At 36.4% G+C, this 17,286-nt stretch overlaps 1 pseudogene; it reads left to right on the top strand.

Annotated features, from left to right (window-relative positions):
* Nucleotides 1-12,902: 12,902 nt before the first annotated feature.
* LOC122331496 lies at nucleotides 12,903-13,917 on the top strand (annotated as a pseudogene).
* The last annotated feature ends 3,369 nt before the right edge of the window (nucleotides 13,918-17,286 follow it).

Below are 17,286 nucleotides of genomic sequence, written 5' to 3' on the forward strand. Positions count from 1 at the left end.
GAAATCATGTTTGAAGTGATAAAAAAATTACATTACAAACGAGGGCAATATAAGCAATCAAAACCAAACAAAGATGAATAGAATGTAAGAAACCATACCATATGCTATGATGTTTTTGACAAAAACAAAAACTTTTTATTTGTCTCTTTCAGAGACTGCTGCACATTTATTTTAACGCTACTCTGTAAGACTTTTCATTGTAAATTTACAGTAAAATACTGGCAGCTGGGTTGCCAGCCACTTACTACTGTTTTTACAGGACTACTACTCTAAACAGTATTTACAGTCTAGTACTGTAGTTATCAAATACAATATCCTACGGCTACATATATATTTTTCTACAGTAGAAAACTTATGTACAGTCATTTGTCCTACAGGGAATACTGTAATTAGTACTTTTCATTCTGTACTTTAAAATGAATAACGATACATGAAAATGATTTTACTTTCATCTCTAACAGCGGTCATAACAAGGAGTAGAATACAACATTCGACTTTTAAGTTTGTTTGTTTTTTTAAAGCAAACAAGAAAATTGCTCAATGAGAACATGTGAGCCCAAATGCCATTTTATCTATAACTTGTAAAATGCAGTCAACAGTTAACAAACAGCCCTTCACGAAAATATATTTCTGAAGAAAAAAAAATCCTATTTGTTCATTGTACATTAAAAGACTGCAGTGTTATAAGACTGTTTTTAAAGTGACCTAGATACTGAGGTAGTTTACAATTTTTTTATAATAAACAAAAATAAACTTGCCTTATACAAACACGTTGGCTACAATACAACAGCTGTATTTTTGTTTATAAAACAATTAAAATGCAATTTACAGTTAATTACCAGAACGTTAACATGGCAATAATCTTAATACACTTTACTTTTCAAGAGAAACAGCTTGAGAAATGAAAGGATTTAAACTAAATTCCATTCAAAATCTGCAAGTTTTCACAGAAGAGTAGAAACCTGTGGGTTAAAGTGTGTTAAAACTTCCACAGTTCTGGAAGTTCTAAAGAAGGGGTGTCCATATAGTGTGTATACAAGTCATTGGTGTTTGGGGATGAGTTTTTGGCTCAGGGGCTGTATTTAAAGTCACACCAGGTGTCCAGCTGACATTAGGACTTTTGCTCTTTGCAAACAAGTCAAGTTCCTCCACATTGACCGATTCAATCATTTATTTTGCTTATACACAGAGACATTGTCATGTTAGAATGGAAAAGGGTCCTGTCCAAACTGTTGCTTTAACATTAGAGGCATACAATTCTCTATAAATTCATATTTCATAAATATTAAGGTTTGCACTCATGGAACTTACTGAAGTAGTCAGATCTGTTCATCCAAGGAGTGACCCAATCCTTCGGCAATATAGTGGATATGAATGTCAAATATGATAAAGTCTAACCTCTGAACAAACTCTTCTTGATACTGGAGGTTGAAATTGTAGATTTGAAGCAAACAGTGCTGCAAGACCAGAGATAAAGTTGGGCTGTGCTCCTTCACACACGACCTGACCTTCTGTGCTCAACATCCACCACTGGCTGTAGAGATTTACACTTTAAGTGTAAAATAAAGTTTTCTTTTCCTGACATACATCAATGTCACAGACTAATGTGGCAACATCAATTCCTAACTGCTCAACAGAAGTCTTGGCCTTCTTCTTGTGATCCCTGAATATGTGAGCCTTGAAAGCTGTGTACTTCTTAAATGTTCTGGAGCAATCAGGAACATACATTTGAAATCAGTATTAGGAACATGACTGTGGATTCTCATGTGCTGACAAAATGATAACAGATCACAGAACTGACAGCATAGCTTTCTTTGTTAACAATTGGAAAACGAATCACAAGCACTTACGTTAACACTGATCTTCCTTCGTCAGGTTATTTATGCTGAAACCAAAAGCACATCTGTGTCTGCATAACATTACCTTTTATAAGTGTCACTGAAAGAGATTTTTTGTGAATCGCTTTGTGTTATTTATTTATTTATTAGCGTGAACCAACGTTTTAAGCAGAATCGAACGCCTAGATGAATCAGTGGGGGCAGAAATCAGTAGAGATAGCTCTGGTAAAGAAGCTGTTCTTCAGTCTACTATTTCTAGGCCCAGCCGGGGCCGGAGGGGGTCTGGTTTGGTGATGGATGATGTTGCCTGTTGGCTGCATCTGGCCAAGACCTACAGTGTGCGCTGGGACGAATGGATGGTGGTAGCGTAATGGATGGATGGATGGATATAATTTTTGAAATGCAAATAACAGTTTTCAGTTTAAATACTGAATTTATTCCTCTGATGTCAAAAATGATCAAAACAGTTGTGCTGCTAGCATTGTTGTGGAAAGTGCGATGCATTTATTTTAGCTTACTGTTTAAACTAAGTTCAAACAGCCCGCCTTATAAACCGTACTAAAAAACATAGTTTACCTCAGATCTTGAAAACTATTTGAAGCAAAGATATGTTAAAACTATGATCGCTGCACGCTTCAGAGAGCCCGCCCACAGACGCTTTTGATTGGCTGCGATATTTGATTGACTCGTCATGTCACTTGTATTTTGTCGCATTGAATGCAGTTAGAATACAGTGTTATTGGAGCAATTACATTTTTTAAATCATTTAATCATTTTAAACCTTACTGACCCCAAATGTCTGAACAGTAACGTATAAAAATAAAGGTAACATTTACTGCAGGAACACACGACGCATTATTATAATATGCAGTGTTTTTTCATTGAATGCGTCTTTAGACTTTCAACTCAGATATGAAACCAAACAGTGAATATCGGTTATATTTATGCATTGTATCAGAGGATGATGACTGTCTGGATGTAGCAGCATGTGTTTGTTGGGGCAGATGTTTATGTTGTTTTACGAATCGGAGAGATCCTGTGGGTAGAGCGCCGAGAGATCTTGCATGAATCATCTAAAGCATGGCCTACATTTCTGAGTTCATACCGTGACATGAAGACACTATTCATATGCAGAGCAGCCACCTACAAACAAAGAAAATACAATGCTGTTCCACGAACAAAAGTGCTCACCGTGCCATCATTCAGAGTCGTTTGGTACTGACCTGAAACAACAGTGTACGGATGTGATCAGATGAATATTGACCAGGTCAGTTCTCCGATAGCATGATAACATGTGTCCTCCAATCATTAAAATGTGTTGTTTTTAGCCCCCACACAGAGCAGGACCACCGCTTAGGCTCTTAACGGATGAAGGTGAAGGCAGCACTGGAGCTCAGACATATATATATATATATATATATATAATCAGTTAATTAGTCATTTAGATGTGCCTCTTCGGAAACTCTTTACCTGATTTATAAGGATGAGAAACGCACATGCATGCTATATATGAGGATGACTATTTTAGGTTCGGATGATGGTAGCTTTTTGGTAATAAATGAAACGTTTGAAACAATTTTCCAAACTTTTTTTTTGAATTCCAGTTAAATTCTCGAGTCAAACTAGTTTAATTAAAAATACCTTCTTTTTGCTAAAGAAAAAAATCTCTTTTGCTCATGTAACCCTTAGCATTTTTTCATTGGGTAGTAAGACTACTTTGCTAGAATTAGGTAGCGCCCCTTTAAGAGGGCGGGGTTACGCATGCGAAAGGAGTAGATTAAACAGATAAAATGAGACTAAGCACGGCATGTGAGGGCTTATGTTTTTTTTTATATATAAAAATGTGTATTTCTGTGAAGAATGTTCATATAAATATGTGTTTTTGCTGCATGAATTGAGTTGAGAGTTATGGAGATTTAGGAAATACTTCTCATTTGATTCTTTACTTTTCACGATAGAGAGTCGATTTTGTTTGTGTTAAAGATATATGTATATATCTTTTTCCTTTCTTCTCTTCTTTCGTTGCAGTATTATCTAAAGATAATGCCAGTCAGAATGTGATTTGTAGTGAAGGAAATGCAGTTAAAAGGTGTGTAACTTCGACGTAAAGTTGGTAAGAGAGCAGCTAGTTCTGTGGTGCTAGCTTTGCTAAGTGAGGTGAGCACGAGGTGTCTGATGCTCCAGATCAATCAGGTTTTCTTTCAGGAACCTGTTAATTATTCATATTGTAATTGTCTGTATTTTTTTTACAGAATTTCCTCTTTTTCATTATACAGCAAAATACATGCTGTTTTACAGATATTTCCGTTTTTAAAAGTTCCACCATTAAATTTACAGGTAATTGCTTGTATTTTGCATTACATCAATTTTCTGTTTTTTTTTTTTTTTAATAAATTCTGTATTTTCACAGTATAATGTGTAATTTTACATAGAATGTTATTTAATATTTACAGATTATTTCTGTAAAATGAGGAAATTTGAACCAGAAATCATCCAATGTTTTTATTGCTATTGACGATTATCTTAGAGTGAAGGGTTATTAATGTTAAATCGTATTATTTGTACATCTTTTCTTACAAATAAATGCTCATTTTAAACATTATTTAGAATTGTATCATTTTCCTCTAAGTTTCCTTACCATGTGTATTATTCATGTGCATGTTAATTATTGTTAACAATTTTTTCCCAACTCTGCATTACTGTTCTTATTCCTTTTATAAATGATTACAAATTAAAATGTGGTTTATTTCTGGGTTTGTCACATTAAACAATAGCTCAGTTTAGGTTGTGACTCAATTCCTATAAAGAATCCTGCATTACTAATAACTTAAAAAAAAAAGCAGAGACCTCAATACTTTATATACTCAACACTTTTTTATTAATCAAAACAAAACCCTAAGGCATTGGTCCAGTATCAAAAGTTGCCATTTACATTTTTAAACTAAAAATAAAATAACATTACAATCTGCACTAAAGTTATCAATAGTGCCAATCAACAATAAAAGACTTAAATCCTTTCAAAACATGTTGCATGGGGATATTTAGTTTTGGATTGCTTCCACAGGTTCTTCTAGACAGGCAAACTCTGGCTCGTATCATCCTCCTTGGATCTAGAAAGCAAACATTTGTTGACAAGTTAGAGATGCACTCATCTCACAAAGACACCAGTTTAACTAATCATCTGGCGTTTTCTGCCATTTTCCCTTCATAATGTCTATTTTTGCTTGATATGGCAGTTGGAAGTTATTGTAGTGCCACAGGGGCATGTTCATAAAATCCACAATGGCTGTGTCAAGTAAAAGTAAAACTGATGATAGTGATAAATAATAGCGTATGTTTTATTTCAGTCTATATTTAACAGCATGTACTGATGTACTAATTTATATAAACTACACTGTAAATGCAGAAATTGTACATTTGATTTGAGTCACTTGCGCGGTCTACTCTCAGCATTCATTTTCAGTTATGTACATAGTTGGTAAGTTGCTTATTGTCACTTTGATTTTTCTAAGACCTCCATTCAAACTCACAAATCACGAGTTATAAGGGTCAGGACTTTCGGGTTGACTGCATTGGCCCTTTTCTTTTCCAGGCGCCCACTTTGGAGCCTTTTTCAGGATTGATCTTAAATATGCACCTGTTCATAAATGAGTAGTGCAAAATACAAAATACACCGTTTAATATCAACAAAACATCAACTCACAGTAAACAAAAAGACAAACAGAAGAATCTAGCATAAAAACCAAATATACTGACGATCAGAAGAAAACTAAAGCACACTCACCTTTGAAGAAACTCCCAACGTGGCCCCAAGTTCCACTGGGTAGTGCATGTTGAAAATGTAGTAGCAGATGAACATGCTGACCAGTGCGTCAGTAAAAGCTCCGTCAAATTTTCCATTCTCACCTCCTGGTCTGCTGCCACCATGAAAGCTGCTGCAGATACTCCAGTACTCCAGACTTGGTCCTATGGGGAAACAATGTCATACAGGCAAATCCATTACTTACAATGTTTCTTTTTCAAGTAGTGAGGACAAATTCCATTGCCTCTCACTTTCCACATACAATGATGCATGGTGTGGGTGGCAGTCGTTCAGTCTCAACCTCATCTGCAATGCAGGTTTTGTCAACGACGTGGAACATTTTTGTATACTCCTCTTTGAAGTGTGAAAGTAGCATCAACACTGCCCCAGAGGGTCCACCACTCGCTTGGATTTCAGCTCTGTCTTTTGCAGCCATGGCTGACTTCTCAAATGGGAGAGAGTGAAAAATAGTCTAGAACTATTGCAAATTTAGTAGCCGTGGCTTGTTCAAACGTCTCGTTTAGCTGGACACCAGTTAAAAGTTTGAAATGTTCCTTCATTCCGACAAGTGAGAATAGGTAGGGCCATTCTTTTTAAGGACCTGTGTGTCCTTACCAGATGTTATGTCATTTCTCTGAGATGCAAAAGTATCTGACATTAAGTCCTTCATATGTTTTTCATTTCTGACATTTGTCATGAACATTTCTTGCATCTCTTTTTTTTTTTTTTTTTTTTTCCTTCAGCTCTGACTTCATTAATAGGAATTCTTATATATTTTTTGCAGTGTGAGTTAGTTATCGGTCGGGGTTCGCCCTTCTCTTCCCATTAAAGGGGTTTGACTTCATTCTTGGCAATTGCTTTAGCTCGGGTAGTAAAGTAAGGCCAGATTTAGAGGTCGTTGATCACCCTTGTACTGTTTCTTGCCCGGATGAGTTGTATCTGCGAGTTACCCTGATGTCTTTCCCACATGCGTTTTGATGCACAGTAACTCTAGAAGAATTCTTAGAGTCCAACTCAAGCTGTCGCAGCTTCACCTCTTTCTCAGCCTCAATTTCAAAGCCTGCGGATTACGAGCCTCAGGTCCAACTCAGCCTGACACACCTGAGCCCTTTCCTGTGCCTCAAACTGTAAACGGGCCAAGCAGACTTTCAATTGCCCATCCTCCTTGTACCCAGCAGAAGTAGGAGAAAACGGGTAAAAGGTGGCAAGATGGCCTTGGCCTCCTGCCTCAACCTCGCCCGTCCTGTCTCACTCTGCCCTTCCTTCATGGAACAGGCACTAGGCGGTTACTTTGACACAGCACAATCTGCACGCACAGCTTCTCAACATTTTGGGATGGGTTTAAATATCCCATACGAGCCCCCAAAAGTTATGGCCCCACGTGGAGTCTAGAGGTACAGGGGTATAACATTTAAAAAACACATTAAAGAATGCGCGTACAGTGTGCTGGACAAAGAAAACACCTAAAGTGCAAGAGTATGCTTTTATTTTGTTGGTGATTGTTAAACATGAAAATGACAGAACAAAAAGGAAAAGGTATATATACATGTACACTATTTACACTATGTACATGAGCAATACACGAGACGGAGGAATGGGAAGAAGAGAGAGGAGGCGGGGCTAAAGCAAAGAAAATAAATCAAAAAACAGCCTTCAGCTACTTAATTTCCCATAAGCTATCTACCAACAAAACTATATGAAAAGAAAATGTCTTCAGCGTCAAGAGACGCCCTAACTAACTACACTGCGTTTAGCCAAAACAAGAGTACATGGGTGTACGCGCCCCTAACCTAATGCCTTGTTTGTAATTTGTGCCTTTTTATGTATTTTTTGTAACTGAAGGCAAGGCAAGTTTATTTATATAGCACATTTCATACACAATGGTAATTCAAAGTGCTTTACAAAAGAGTACAAACTGAAGTATAATATATATATATATATATATATATATATATATATATATATATATATATATATATACATACACAGAATTGGCTACAATATTTACAGAATCTGGCAATAACAATGTAACAGCATTACTGTTAAACTAATTCAGTTACAGATCCATTCCAAATAATTCTAGTGGTTCTGTGACCTGAAATGAGAATTATTGTTTTGAAACTAATTGAACACACCTGAACCAGCTAACATGCTTTCACTAGGCCTGTGATTTTTTAAAATGGGTTTAAAATATCAATATTTTGCCAGTTAGTCGACGCAATCAAAATTAAGTCTCGCGATTTTATTGAATAATTAACTGAAACTGATGAATTGCGACAACCCTAATTGTAAATAATTTTTTTTCTACTCGTCTTTCAAAAAGCAGATGCAGGAAATGCAGTCGCTGCACAGACCTGCCACTGTGGATCACGCTTGTTACTGTAGAAACTCAACAATATTACACTTGTAATAAAGCCTCCCTCAGAAGTCACCTTCTTAGACCTAGCAAGCACAAGTCTACTGTCTCCTCCTCCTCTTGGTGCAGACTTCTTAAATGCATCATTGAAGACCATGGATGAAGCGTGGTCTTCTTGGCAGTCACAGGTGCTCCTTTTTGGGACCTAAAAGGCACGGGTTCACCTGTGTCTTTCTCTGCCTGATTGCTCCTTGAGGTTAAGTGCTGCTCTTGGAGTCCTGAGTGTGGGTTTAACCTTCTCAGGTTGAACAGTGAAGACCAGGGATGTGGAGCATGAAGCTTCACCTGTCTCCATTGCTCCAAACCACTGCACTGATGTGAGGTTCATATATTCAAGCTCCTCAGATATTGGAGAAGAAATCTCCATTGTTGCCCACCACCACCCTGCAGTGAGGACAGAGGTTAGCTCTGAAAACAGGGTGCCTTATAAATGTCCCTTTATGTAGCTACACTACAAATGTGAATAATTAGGTCACTTCATCTTAAAAAGAACCACACAGACCACAATAATTTTTCAAGCCTCAACATTTAAGCTTTCCAGTCATCCTCTCAATTACAGACCTTGTTGTGTTGTTGTATCATTCCTACAGGTGTAAAAATGGCCATCATTAGTATTGGCAAGCCACAATACACTCTTTTAATACACAATAAAAAAAAATTACACATCAAAGTTGACTGTTAAGATTATGACATACTTGTAGAGCAATATGTGGATTAATGAAGGTGTGTGATGATCCTGATCAGGAGACCACTGTAGATCCCAGTCTCAAAATCTCTCCTGATCTTGCTCTCTTCCAAAATTCTGAAGTGTGTACTCCCTGGAGATGATGCAATGACGTTTCTGGAGAGATTGTCACACACTAACTACACATTTAATTGAATGGTAGCTTTTCACTTATTAATCTTTGTAAATCGCGGGGCACCTGACTTCTGATTAGATATATTATACCACTTTTTAAAAAGTACATAAAAATACAAGCTTTCTAGACCATGCAGGCAAATTATTTTTCCTGGAGTGAGAAAAGTAATAAAGAATTTTAAACTCTGGTCTATATCAATATATATTCATTAATAAAGATAAGCAACTAAATTAGGCAACATAAAACCATTTCACAGAAGTTACATATCTACAGGATGTGCCTGATCATGTTTGTAGGAGTATACTGTGTTTTAAAGGGATCCCAGGTGTTAAGACATTTATAGCTTCATGTAAAGTATTTCTCTTACTGAAATACGTGCACAGTACATTCTGTGTCAATGACGTCAAATGGTTACACTCATGATCTACTGGCGCTTTTTACTGCAACACAACTCAAAATAAACAGTTCAGAAAATAAAATTCTGATAAGTATTTTGTGGTGCTTTTGGTTTTAATTTTCAGCTGAAGGGCAACAAGAAGCGATGTATGACTTTCCTAGTCATTTTACTAGTGATGAATCTGACAAAATAATAGGAAGATGACTGTAGATGAATAAAACTTCCTAAAGACCTGTTTCTAAAATCTCAATTTTAGTACTAAAGCCTTTGTCTCTTTAGTAGTCCACAGCTATCGAAAGAGCTTACTTATGGTTATTATAACGCTGCGGCCATGGAGGAGTTTCTTATCACAATTTTCCCTCAATATCCAGAGCATTTAAACTTCTTGTGGGGAAATAAAAACCATGCTGTGGCATTTGTTTTAAGCCTATCCATCGTGTCCTCTAAGTCCTCTTTCATTTGCTCTGGTCATCATATCAATAATTTATTTTCCAAGTTGTGTATTCTGAGCTGTCTAGCTCACGGAGTGCAACCATTTATGTCATTAGAACAATGGTGCACCCACAGTCCAAGATATGTATAATGCTATGTAATTTTTTTTTTATAACAAAAAACATTCACAACTTCCTCGTTATATCTCATGCTATCCCAGTGGCCCATCTTTTGACAGTCAACAAAGTCTTTGCTGACCTAGGGATTCCCCTAACTGAAGAAAAAACTTCAGGCACCGGTACTTCCATAAAATTTCTAGGCATCAGTCTCGATTTAAAGAACTTTCAAGCCTCTCTCTCTCCCAAGAAAAGATTGACAGAACCATCTTTGTAGCTTCAAACCTCAATCCTAATTGCCTCCCCTATTGATATCCAATTATTCACAGACGCCTCCCCTTCAGTAGGTTTCAGGGGGGTTCTACAGCAACCGCTGGTTCGACTCAACTTAACCCACCGAATTGTTAAACCTTCCCCAACCACTGATATCTTTAGTACTTTTCAAGCTCTTCTTCACCGTTCACTGCATCCACAAACACAGTTCTCATTCACCTGGCCTTATTTGGATCCCAGCTAGCAACCAATTAATTATAAAATTGCCAAACATATTTCTGTAAAGTAAAATCAAATAGGTGATTTCCTCTCTCATTTCTCCTTTCAGAAATTCAGGATGTTGGCTCTAGCATCGGAACCCTATCCATCCCAGTTCCTCCCTATTCACATCTAATATTCCAGTGAACCATCCTTTAAGGTCTCTCCTCAAAGTCTCCCTCAATTCAATGCTCCGAGCAGTTTCTCCCAGAACCCTGAAATCTTACCTGACTGCTTGAAAGTGCTTTAAATCTTTCCATGCCAGGTATAACCTCCAGTGCCTGATTTTTCACCCCTACTGTCTAGTACTTCTTTTATCTCCTTCCTCAATACCTCAATACACCTGCAAGTCAGTTTCATTAAGGGCTATTTAAGCGGTATTAATTGTTTCCATAAACCAATTTTTGGCACAGCCTCACCCCAAATAACCATGCTAAACATGCTTACTGTGATTAATTATATGTAAGTGTGAAATCGGGAAACTATTTTAAGATTGAAAACCCACATATGGAAAGACTTTGTTCGAGAGCTAGAAATACACGCTTGATAAACTACCGATCACCTTCAAGAACATACATATGGTATAAGACACCTGTCACAAAATACAATAGAGCATATGTGAAATACTGTGGAACAGTTTCTGGCGTATATAGTGTTAAAAAAGATGTTCTGGAGTTCCCTGCCTTTTGTTTAGAACTTAAAAGATCTGGCTTCAAAACTCTTCAGAGCAATGTATTTTGAATAAAGACAAACAGTACTGCTCTCTCAAATATGAAAGCTACAGTCCAGAACCTTGGAATTTGACAAGATTAGTTTGTTTTAGAGCTAGGTTTTCTATGCCATCAGTGGTTTAATTTGAAAGTAAAGGAGTGATGAGAATATTTTCCCGTATTCAAAAGGTCTCTTCTTTGGCTCATGGACAGTTCCTAAGATTTTTGTGTTAGACCACACAAAAAGATAATAATTTAAGAAACATTTTAATGCAATACATTAAATTGTTAAAAGAATATATAAAAAAATGTTGGTTTATGCTGGTTGGATAAGTTATGGGCCAACTTAAACCAGCATCCCATCTTCAAAACATACCTAACTAGCTGTCTTTTTTTTTTTTTTCAAAGGAATAACATCAAGTGTATTTCTGAAAAATTGTTTTTATTTAGACTGTGTCTAACATTCTAATGATGTAAAATGGATGACATTGAGCCATGTTCATTTTAAGCTGAACATTTCATTACTATTATGATGTTTTTAGTTTTTAGTCTTCCATGAAGGTAAATATATATATATAGAAATGCATTTTTTATATATATATATATATATATATATATATATATATATATATATATATATATATATATATATATATATATATATATATATTTATATATTTCTAAATAAGAATATTTCATTTGAATACACCACCACTTAAAAAAAAGATGATTAATAATAATCTACTGTAAACTAAATCCTATCATCTCTCAAAATACTGCATAAAGGACATGATTATTATCTACTGTAAAGTTACAATAGTAATTTAGTACACCAGTAATCTTAGAGTCTGTTTGACTCTTTCCAAAGTTAGACATGTCTTTGTTCAGTCTCACCAATGAGATGACGATGGAAAATATGATGAGCAGTCGGCTTAACTGTACTTTCAGTCAAGAGCACGGCATCACATAGATATATATAGACATACAGTATATATGAGCTTGACTCTTGAGCTCAGCATGCCAATGTTATTTTAGCATGACTGAGATACTATTCTCACCTATATATATATATTTATTTTTTCACATTTTTTATTATAAGTTTATAGTCATAGTTTATATTTATCTTGTATCACTGATACTCTTTGATTAACAATTTTAATTCGATTTTTTAAATGACCTTTCATTTTGAAGTTTAAATAAATTTTTATCTGTTTTTCTTTTTTTTGTATTAGCTTTTATGTTTTCATACACACACACACACAATGTATTTGGTTTAATTATATCAGTACGTAAGGTTATGTATTTACCTTTTTTTTAATTTTAAATTTTATGTGTTTCTGTGGTATATGTTTTTATTTATCTTTAAATTACTTCATTTGAATTATTTTAGTACTTCAGTTTGCCTCATGAAAATTAAAAATATCTTGGTTGAAAAAAAATCTGCAATGCTTATTATAGTTTAAGTATAGATGTTTTTGTTATGGTTTTAGTTCATTGTTTGCTATTTTTATTTCAAGTAATGAAGTTTTTATAGTTTCAGCTGACAGTAATACCACTGGCATGCATGTCTGCTAATGTTTGTATATATAAATACACCACAGAGCCTGTGTAGAAGAGGTTTAACGACAGTGATTCCATTACTTATCTGCATTAACGCTTTAGCTTCAGCTCTAGTGACAATGACAGCTGTTTGTGCAAATGACACCCTGAGCACATTCACGTCTCTATCTCATCTTAAAACCAGACTGCAGGACGATTCAGAGCTCAAGACCGATGGAATGAAACATTGAGAACCTAAATATGTTTCTCCTGAGACAGAATATCTCAAAGCAGCACACGAGTAACGACACTGCTCCGAGCGCGCCGGACGCAAACCCCAACTCCGATGACTCAAGAAGACAGATGCGACGAAAAAGCCAGCTGTGTTGAGAATTTATCTTCGGTCGACCGAATCTGCAAAACATGCAACCAAGCATCTGGGGCTACAGCACACTCAGCCTGGCCATGCGAGGTCTGGAGGAGATGCCAGATGAACTGTGGGAGCTCCAGGAGCTCCAGAAGCTCAATCTGTCCTTGAACGCTCTTTCCGTTCTCCCATCCAGCTTGGGTTACCTAGCGAACCTGGTGATTCTCAACGTGTGGGGGAACGAGCTGCTCAGCCTCCCACCAGAGATCGGACAGCTCGGGAAGCTGCGAGTGCTCTTTGCTCATAGGAACCGGCTGAGTGACGTTCCCGAGGAACTGGGGCACTGCTCCAACCTGGAGGTCCTGAGTTTGGCCAACAACCAGATCGTCACGCTTCCCAACAGTCTGTCGGAGCTGCGGCGGCTCACCAAGCTCAACCTCAGCCACAATCGCATCCAACACATCCCAGCATGTGTCTATAGCATGAGGAGCCTGAACTTCCTGCATCTGGCTAACAACCACCTGGAGAACCTGGCTGATAAGATCCAGGAGCTGGTGAACTTGAAGATCCTGATTGTGGAGAAGAACTCTCTTCACGCTCTTCCCAGGACACTGTGCTGCCTGACGGGGCTGGAGCTGCTCAATGTGGACTTCAATGAGCTGCAGAGCATTCCCGATGAGATCTACAAGCTCCGCAGGCTGGAGAAGCTCGCCTGCCATCCGCTGGATAAAGGCCTGCATGTCGCCCACAACCCGCTGGTCAAACCCATTAAAGAGGTTCTGCAGGGAGGTCTGAATGCACTTTATAACTACCTCAAACCTGCTTTTTAACTACCTCAAACCTGTGACTTTTTGTGAGTCAAAGCAGTACAAAAATGACTTTCTCTGTATTTTTGTCTTGATTTTTAGCTTAAATATCTCATTCAAGCAAAAACTATTTAGTAATGTTTAATGTTTCCAGTTTAATTAAGTTTATGGTCCATTGGCAGATACATTTTTAGTTTTATATTATAAATTTGCTAATTTTGACCAAATATTCTTTTTGAAAAAGCAGAGAGAGGAAAATGCTGAGCAAGAAAATTGTTACCGTTGTGTGCAGAAAATATGTAAAAATTATTATTCATTTGTGCTTTTGACTAACATAGTAAAAAAAAATTGTACAATTTTTATAATAGTTCAAATAAATATTACATTTTACTAGAAAATAATAACTGGGCTATAGGTTTTACAAGAAAATATAACATTTTGAAGTTGAAAGGCTAAAATATGTCATTCGACATGTTGCTTGCTTTTTCTTTGTATTTGTGAAGTTCACTAGCAATGTCTAAACGAAAAATTGTTCAATACATTTTGTTTCCTAACAGGTGCAAGTGTAGGTGCAAGTTTAAAATTTTATTATTTTAAATGTCCACCTAAATTTCACTTTTAATTTTCTTTTCTTTTTCAGGGTAGTTTGTATTAATTTGTATATTTTAAAATTATGTTTAGAAAAATACTTCATCTCGTTCTCATTCTGAGAGGGTCTCAAACCCAGGTCTCCAGCATGAAGGCAGGTGACGCTCTAACAAGCCACAAGACAGGATTGAGGTTTACCTGCACAGCACCCACTTGCTGGCCTCTATTACATGTAACGATAAAGGTCACAAGACCAAATCATTTGAAACTTGTATTGGTATAGTCTTCAGGATTTTCTTTTGTTTCTTAGTTTGACTTATTTCTGGTATTTTTTCCTACACACAGTACCCATAGGTGTGCAATGATAATTATAATTAATTGCAAAAACTTTAGTGGCGTATATAGAGTGTCAATATATAGTGCATTCTTAAATTTCAGACCTAACCGACACTTGTGCCACAGAAACTACAGCAAGTAAGACAAACCTATCCAATTAACTTTGCTAATCGCTATTATTTATGATCCGTGTCATCAATTTCATCTCACATGTCCAACAATAGAATCCCAATAGAAACCATCACAGATGGTTGGCATTTAACGTCCCACAGTAGACACCTGTCACACTGTCACTTCCCACGCCTACCGATCCCGCCACCTGGACTCGCCTCACAATCACCTAATTACTAATAGTACTAATCACCCGCACTTGCTGTCACTCACCAGCACTGGCATAAAGCAGACATTCACCATTCAGTCTATGGCTGATCTCAAGATTATACACTTGAGTTGCCGAATCCTGATTCGCCTGCCTGCCTGCCTCTCCGCCTCCCCTGCCTGCCTGAGTTACTACTCATATTGGAATTACCAGTTAAGGAATTGACTTTTTGTGTCTTAGTTTTGAACTTTGCTTCCCTAAGACTCTGTTACTTTTTTTTCCCCATGTTTGTTTATGGCGCTGGAGTCGCCAGGGAATGTTAACCATTAAATTCTCTTCGCTTATTCCAACTATGTCTCTGTTTCATTGACCAAGATCATGACAACACCATTATACTTTCCATTTAATACCAATTGAGTTCCCATTACATTTTTCCATTGTGTTTTGGGCAGGGTTCTATTGGGGTTTTTTCAGCAGGGAGATTAGTTAAATCACCAAAAATAAAGCGACATAAGGACCATTAATGATGGCTGTTTTGTTATTTACCATTTCAGACTAATATTTGCTCCCGCGATAATAGCTCCTTTTTAATTTGAAACCCATACTCATTATGTTTTGAATATGATGTAATAAACTGTCAAGAATATTTTTAAACATTACAACTATATTTAATGACTTGAAATGCAATGAACTAATGACTCTGATGTTTTGATGTTAGTTTGTGGTTGAAGAGTTTCACACAGAACCTCAGAGATGAGCTGATCTTCTCTGAAAAAGACCTTAGTGGAGTCAAATATGATGACATTGATGATTTCAATCTCCTGGAAAATATGATAAGACAAGAACTTCCAGATGTAATGTCTGAGGTCAGCATAAGATTCAACACAAAGATTTTTCCAGAAAATCTAGAACAGATGAACTTGTGCACATCATCAGTAGCAAGTGATAGATGTTTTTATCCCAATTACTCAGATGATAGAGTCCCCTGGAAACAATATATAAGAGTAGGAGTAGTTTTTGCAGAGTGAAGTTTTTGCAGACTTTTTCTGAACTGCTCTACTGGAAGTGGTTTGTGTGCAGATTCCAAAAAGATCTGGAAAAATACTATAATAAAACATTTAAGGGGAGTGAAACAATACCAGAAGAATGGAAAAAATATTGAGAGTTTGAAAAAAAAAAATTAGTAGAACATGTAAAGTAATAACATTAACATAATCCTATCATAACATATATATTACTCACCGCTTTAAATATGTGTTCTTCTGCTTATTGACTGTGCAATTATCTAAACTTAGACCGCATTAGAGAAAAGTTCAATGTTGAACTAATTTACTATTTTTTGTTACCTTGTCATTTTCCTTTGTTTAATGTGTCATCCATTGCAGGTTGCCTCTTACATCATACTCTCCGTGTTTGTATGCATGGTCACTTTTCAAAACTTGTAACTTGTAATTGGCTAACAATGCTTTTGGGAAATGGACCCTTAGCTGACACTTCTATGGCAAAACTTCTTTAGAGTTTAGTGCAAAGCTTATGTACACAGCATTCTTGCAAGAACTGACAACATTTTCTTTTGACATTTTCATAATTTTATTTTCCTAAATTTGTGCCTGCTCTGCTAAAGACTAAAAAAATACTATATAACATAATTTGATTTGACTGACTCAAGCATGCTTACCTGTGCAAGAACTTATGCGTTTTCACAATATACACACCTATACCCCAGGACAGCGTGCTAAAATATTTTACTATTTGCTATCAGATTAGATGTAAGGGTGAACTTGTGATGATGTTATTATATATTGACAGTCCAAATAATTTAATAAATTGTTTTTGTCTGAAATGGGTTGTTGAAGTTTCAAGTCAAGTTATCTCAAGTGAGCTTTGTCATTTCAAACTAAATATAACTGCATAACCAATGCAAAAACTTACACAAAACTAACCAATATACTTTTACATCTTGGTTGCCAAATCCTGTTTCTGGAGATCATCCTTCCTGCAGAGTTCACTCCTGTTTAAACTGAACCAACTAATTCTTGATAATTACAGACAGGTGTATTGGGTCAGGGATGGAGCTGAACTCTGTAGCTGGGTGATCTCCAACAGAATTATGTTGTCCAGTGCACATAAGAAATGAGAGTATAACAGTTGGCTTGTACAGGCCACTTAAGCACCTATGTTTAGACTATGTAATCTATACACTGAATCATTGCACTCAATCAAATCATT

The sequence above is a fragment of the Puntigrus tetrazona genome, unplaced genomic scaffold (genome assembly GCF_018831695.1).
Source record: "Puntigrus tetrazona isolate hp1 unplaced genomic scaffold, ASM1883169v1 S000000001, whole genome shotgun sequence".
NCBI classification, from domain to species: Eukaryota; Metazoa; Chordata; class Actinopteri; order Cypriniformes; family Cyprinidae; genus Puntigrus; species Puntigrus tetrazona.